Source organism: Ovis aries, chromosome 21 (genome assembly GCF_016772045.2).
Source record: "Ovis aries strain OAR_USU_Benz2616 breed Rambouillet chromosome 21, ARS-UI_Ramb_v3.0, whole genome shotgun sequence".
In the NCBI taxonomy this organism is placed as follows: Eukaryota; Metazoa; Chordata; class Mammalia; order Artiodactyla; family Bovidae; genus Ovis; species Ovis aries.
In genome coordinates, this window is record NC_056074.1 from 27,889,740 (window position 1) to 27,896,650 (window position 6,911).

The following is a 6,911-nucleotide window of genomic DNA, read 5'->3' on the forward strand; positions in this document are numbered from 1 at the left end:
ATTTCCATTTCTTCAGCTTGCCTCTTTCCTGTTGCTGCTAGGCATGGAGGCAGGAGAAGAGGGTTTAATCAACCTCAGTGAGTCCTGTAAGCAAGTTGGAAAATACAGCACAGGTTTTTTTTTCCATGAGGCACCCCAAAGTGAGAACATCAAAGGGGTGATTACTGGCCCTTTATAATTCTCAGTTTGGTAAAGCTGCTTTTCACCCCCACACCTATGTTCAAGGTTAATTTGTGTTGATGTCTCCCTGCAGGTCTCTGCCCAGTGCCCCAGGGGAACTGCGTTTAGTAACACCAAGCAGGAGAGACAGAGAGCGCGGCGCTGACTCCACACAGGACTTGGAAACAGGCTTGGCCTGATGGCAGGAGAATGTGTGTTTTTCTGGTGTTAACTGCCGAGGGGGAGAAGCAGTGGGCGCTCGGGAGCCCTGGCACATGGTGCTGCTTGCCGCCCTGGGAGATGCTGCTGAAAGGGGCACTAAGGCAGAGGCGGCAGCATCTTCTGCGGGAGGGGGAGCGAGCGTGCAGAGGGTTTGGGCTGAGGGAGGCTGAGGAGACAGAGGCAGAACCATTTTGGAGGCAATCAACAAAGGGAGGTGGGGGTGGCTCCCCTCTGGGGCAGAGCCATTTCAGACACCCACAGAGCCTTGATCCCCCCCAAGGCTGCCGAAGCCAGAAACAGTCCATCACATAAAGGGGAAGCCAGCGTCATATAACCAGTCCAGGCAGTGTGTTCTGATTCACAATCCACCATCCCCTCCCTTCTTTTAAAAGATTCCTAGTTTCCCACCCGGTATCCATCCTCCCTTCTTCCTTACGAACAGAACCCTGATGTTATCCTGGGATGAAAGATGCCAAGTAAAAGGGTGATGTTTCCCAGCCTCCCTTGTAAGGAGGCAAGGCCCCCAGAAGTGAGCAGAAGTCATTAAGTTGAGCTGCCAGGCAGGCGCCTCGGCCATGTGGATTCACCAAGGGGCACTTGTCTTTTGCAGTTTCTCCATCTTTCTGCCTAAAATGTGTTCTTCTGTGTGTGTGTGTGTGTGTGTGTGTCTACTCAGTCATGTATGACTCTTTGTGACCCCACAGACTGTAGCCCTCCAAGCTGTTCTGTCTGTGGGATTCTCCAGGCAAGAATACTTGAGTGGGTTGCCATTCCCTTCTCCAGGGGATCTTCCCAACCCAGGGATCTAACCTGCCTCCCCTGTGTTGGCAGGTGGATTCTTTACCGCTGAGCCCCCTGGTTCTGATCGGCTCTAAGGGGTAATGTGATATCAGAGCCGCATACTAGAGATGGTGAGGCAGACATTTCCGAGGTTTCTGATTCCCGGATGACTGTCGTCCCTGCCTATTTCTGGACTCTGCCCCAGAAGCTACTTGTTTGAATTTTGAACTCAGTCCTATGTCATTCCCACATCATCCATGTTCCCCGCATTAGGTCAGGCAAGCAAATCTAGCTACTGAAACAAACTTCCAAATCTCAGTTGCTTGATGCGATAAAAACTTGCCATTCACATCAAGCCCAATGAGGAGGTAACTGGTTGGCAGGTTATCTTGGATCCCAGGGCCTGTGCTCTTTCTCTCCTGGTCTGCACTGAGCTCTGTACCCTCCACATCCTCTGTGTGCAGCAGATGGGGTGAGGGAGCAAGAATAGCAGAAGGGTCACTTCTAAGGGCCATACCAAGGTGAGGTACAGCCCACTGTACCAAGATCTCATTGGCCGAAATTCTGTCCTTTGGCCACAAGGGGGCCAGGAAATATCAGCAGGTTACATGCTCAGGAGGAAAGCGGATGGTTTCTGGTGAATAGTCCTAGGGTGCCAAAAACACTGTTTCAGGAGGGAAGGAGGAAAGGAGGGAGGGAGAGAGGGAGAAGAGAGAGAGAAAGAAAGAGAAAGGAAGAAAGAAAAGAAGGAAAGAAAGAAAAAGAAAGAGAGGAAGAAAAGAAAAAAGAAGGGAGAGCAGGAGGCAGGAAGAAAGAGAAAGGAAAAGAAGGAAAGATTCTCAGATGCTCAGTTGTTCTCTACAGATTATTCATGCATATTTCCTGTGATGCAAAATAGGCCAGCATGTAGAAAGAATGGAATGATGTCACTGGCGTCCCAAGTGCGTGCCTGTGTTAGCCAGGCTTCCCTTCCTTCAGAAGGCTTTTGTTCAGCTCGGGGAGTTCAGAGCCCTGTGGTTACACCCCAGGGGCTGGAAGGCTCTAGGGAAATGGAGGAGGTCAGACTGGGAGAGGCTGCTTTGTCTGTGAGGTTACTGGCGCAGGAGGTGGGTAGATCTCACTTTGATCAAAATCCTTTATTGTAACTGTCCCTGTGGCTGGCCTTGAGCAAGCGGCTTCTGTTTTCTGAGCAGTGACTTCCCTGTCTCCTCATCTGTAAAGTAGAAATAACAATACCTGCCCTCTGGGTTTCTCTGTCTCTTTCTTAAGAATGAGAGGTAATGTGGCAAAGCATCCAGCCAAGTAGAGGCTCCAAAACTGGCAGCTGCTGCTCTCACCTATTTCAGCCTCTCTTAATTGGCCCTTGTTATCCAGGAGCCAAACGTCATAGTCCGGGCTGTTGAGTCTTTTCTCTCCGGCTCTAACCTACCTTCCCGGCACCATCTCTGGCCATGGCCTCCGCTGACTCCAGCTTTCTGTTTCATACTTGCACTTCTTCTACTGTTCTGTGGATTTTCCCGACCCTTGTACGGCTTGATGCCCTTTCACACGTTGTCCTCTTTACTTCTAATGCGGAGTCGCTCAGCCTCAGCACAGCTGGCATTTGGGCTGGGGACTATTCCGTACACTGCAGGCTTCCCTGGTGGCTCAGATGGTAAAGAATCCAACTGCAATGCAGGAGACCCGGGTTCAGTCCCTGGGTTGAGAAGATCCTGTGGAGAAGAGAATGGCTACCCACTCCAGGATTCTTGCCTGAAGTCCATGGACAGAGGAGCCTGGTGGGTTACAGTCCATGGGATTACAAACAGTCAGATACAACTGAGCAAATGGCACACACACACATATTCTGTACACTGTATGTAGGATGCTTACCAACATCCCTGACCTTGACCCAGTGGAGGCCAGGAACATCACTGACTCAGCCACAACAGCCAAAACCTCTCCAGACATTATCAGTCACCCCGGGAAGCGAAATCAGCCCCAGTTGAGAAGCTTGGTTCTGAGGTCCTTCACTCCCCTCTCTGGTAAAACTCCTATGCATCCTGCTTACCTACCTACAAAGTCACTCTCCTTAGAAAGCCTTCCCTGTCTTCTCTGGGAAGAAATTAATGGAAAATTAATTGCTTCATCCTCTGATCTCTCATATCCCTTTTTGTATTCTTGTGTTAACATTTACTTCTTTTCTTATTGAATGTCTACTAGACTTGGTGCTTGTTGAGGGGACCTGTCTCATTCACCTTTTGTTCCCCAGCAGAATAGATATATTTTTTAAGTTAATTGATTAATCAATGACTCTTAAGTGAAAAAATGACCTCTCAATGGATTCGTCTTTAGGGTTAATTTGAACAGTGGAACCATTGTCTGACTGACGTTAGAACTGAAAATGAAGAGGTTTCTGAGTACCCAGGTGGGTTCACAGGGACCTATGACTGATGAGGTGTGGTTTTTTCCACATTTCCTTTCAGGGGCATGTTGGAAAAATGATCAGGATGTTAGACAGGAGGGGTGGGTGGGAGAACAATGGGGCTCTGGAAAGACACAGAAATCAGGAGTAAATCTGGGGAAACTACATCTGCTTTGGGTATAGAAAATAAAAGTGTGTGAATTGGTGAAGCCACAAGGCAAATGTCAAGAAAGTCCAAATGAGTCACTGGGTTTCCTAGGTGGTGCTAGTGGTAAAGAACTTGCCTGCCAATGCAGGAGACATAAGAGATGTGGGTTCCATCCCTGGATCTGGAAGATCCCCTGGAGGAGGAAATGGCAACCTACTGCAATGTTCTTGCTTGGGAAATCTCATGAAGAAAGGAGCCTGGTGAGCTCCTCTCTGGTGAGTCCATGGGGTTTCAAAGCATCGGACATGACTGAAGTGACTTAGCACGCATGCACAGGAGTTTGAAGAGGGGTGGTCCTGTGGGGCTGGTCCAGCTGAAGAAGAAAGAGCTGCTTATTAGAGGCCCAGCTGCATCTTAAACCAGGCTTCCTTGCTGGCTCAGACAGTAAAGAATCCCCCTGCAATGTAGGAGGCATGGGTTTGACCCCTGGGTTGGGAAGATTCCTTGGAGAATGGAATGGCAACCCACTGCAGTCTTCTTGCCTGGAGAATTCCATGGACAGAGGAGCCTGGAGGGCTACAGTCCACAGAGGTCACAAAGAGTTGGACACGACTGAGTAACTGGCTCTTTACATCACAGACCCCATCTGCGACATGACAATACATGCCCTGCACAGGCTCCAGTCCAACCAAACTGGCCTCCAGGCTGTTTCTCAACATTCAGTGTGTTCCCACCCCAGGGCCTTCGCACCCGCTGCTCCCACTGCCTGGGGTGTTCTGCCCTGCCTGCCTGACTCCCTCATTTCCTTTCGATTTCTGTTCAGATGTCAGACCATTGGACTATATGTTTATAATAAATGATATCCTTTCTGGGTACTCTCTATCTCTCACCCAGCATGATTTTTATTTATGGTGCTAAATATATGCTTCTTATTTATCCACCTCCTCATTAAGTGTAAGTTACATGAGGACAGGGATTGTGGTTTGTTTTGCTTACTGCTGTGTCGTCAGTGCCTACAACAGAGCCTGGCACACAGTAAGGACTCCACAAGTGCTGGAGGGATGAGTAAGCGGATGCTGCCTGTTTTGAGCTAGCCTTGAAAGGTGGACAGAGAAGTAGCAGAAGTGAGCATGGAGCCGGTAACTGAGAGTGGGCAGAAGAGACTGCAAACTCAGAGACCCCTCAGGCCCTGCAAGGTGGGTGATGGGGCCAAGACCTCATCCTCAGGGCTGGCAGGCATCCAGGAGGGCAGACGGATTTCTGTTTGGCCTTCTTCTGCTGCTAAGACAGACGTGTTAGAGAAGATAATTGCAAAATATCAAGTGCCATGGAAACACTTATTAATACCGGGGGCTTGGTGCTCCATCAGAGCCCGAGGCTTGCTCTGGCTTCGATAAACAGCCAGCAGTTCTGAAGCGTGTCCAAAGCACTTGGTTTCTTGGACCCGAAACCACAATCTTCAGTACACAATGATTTCGTACCTTCTGTCAGAGTGCCTCAAAGCCTGTCACCAACAGCCACCCTGCCCACGTCCTTGCGAGGAGGTGGCGCGGAGCAGCAGGTGCTGCATCCGGTTTGTTTTTGACTAATATGATTTTGGAAGCCTGTCCCTCCTTTTTCGGCTCTCAGGAATCCAGTTTTGCTTTCACTTCAGCCTACTGGCTCGGTGCTCTGATGCCCTACCCGGTTTCGAACGTTCACGGCCCCGCAGGATGGGGAAGGAGGCACTGGAGGCTGCTGGTGGTGTCAGCGGCCCTCGTCTTGCCAGCTGGAGGGGTCAGCACCGTCTCCTCCCTGCCAGTACCCGGGTGGGGGTGGAGGGAGGAGATGAGGCCAGGGGACGCACTGGGGGCCAGTTTGCTCCTGTGTGGGGCTTCGTGGGGTCCATACATGCCGACACCCCTTCCCAGCCGGGATGCACTTCTCAGTTGGGGCAGCGGGAGCTCTGGTGGGTAGGGGACACGGGAGTGAGTGATGCCGTGGGGGATGCAAAACTAGGTGCCACTCAGGATAGCGATGAGTCACAGCAGCCTCTCCCGTTTTCCCTGAGGAAGGAGGGAGGGAAAGAGGGAAGCACGGAGAGGAGGAGGGAAGGAAGGAAAGAGGGAACGAGGGGGAGGGAGGAGGGAAGTGAGGAGGGAAGGAAGCGGGGAGGAAGGCACTGCACAGAGGCATCTGCATTCCAAAATCAGAAATCCCTCCAAGTGTCTGAGTCTTTCCCTCATGGCTGCTGGTGATCTCTTAAGGTGACTCCACTGTTCTTTGGCTTTAAGGGTTCAAGACTGAGCAAATCTGTTGCCCTCCAGGAAAATATTTCAGAGCTCCAGAATGGGCAAGTCCCTCCCCCTTCATATGTGTCCGAAGCATCCCTGGACGGTTCCCCTAGTCCTTACAGGGCTGAGCAGCTGTGTGACCACAGGGCTCAGCACAGGCGCCTTGAAACTGCTCCCTGCTTTGGTCTGGTCCTGGAATAGGTTGCTTCTTTCAGGGCACTGGCCTCTGCCTCTCTCTATCGGTCTGCTCTGCACTCAGCCGGGATCCGAGGAGGTGGGAGGTGGGCCCAGGGGACAGGGAATCAGGTGCAGGGACCCCAGGTTCCTCCTGCGGGACTGACAGGCCAGGAGCCTGTAGCCAGCGCCCACTGGGCAAGCTCACCACTGCTTCCAGACAGGCACCCTTGAAGCTCCGGTCATCACCTTGCTTTTCGTGTTAAAGGCCAAAGGTCGGCGGAATGAGGAGAGACCGGGGCCTCTGAGATGCAGTGAGAGCATTCTGTAGAACAGCTGAAGAGGGGCTGGGTGGGTGGTTTCTCTGGTTTGGCCAGGGCGCCCCCATTCTGCGCCTGCAATCCCCGCCTTTATCTCCAGGCCGGCAGCTTTTGGCCTGAAAACAATCCCTCCGCCCCGGCCCCGCCCGCTGATTCTCTACCTGCTCAGAAACCCATCTCCTGCGCTTCCTTTTGATGACTTCTCCTTAGTTGCCACGAAGAAGTGCTCGTATCAGCAAACAGATGGCGGCTGAGGCATGTAGCATAAAATATATTTATCAAGGCAAACAGCTGTAGCCCATTTCATTCTGCAGATTTCTATTAAAAGTTCTCCAGAGCTACAAGGCGCTGGGAGGCGGCAATCGGAAGGCTGCCCTGGCGCGCTTTGTGCGGCTCTGCGGGGCGGAGGGGACCCAGGGCCTGACGCCCCT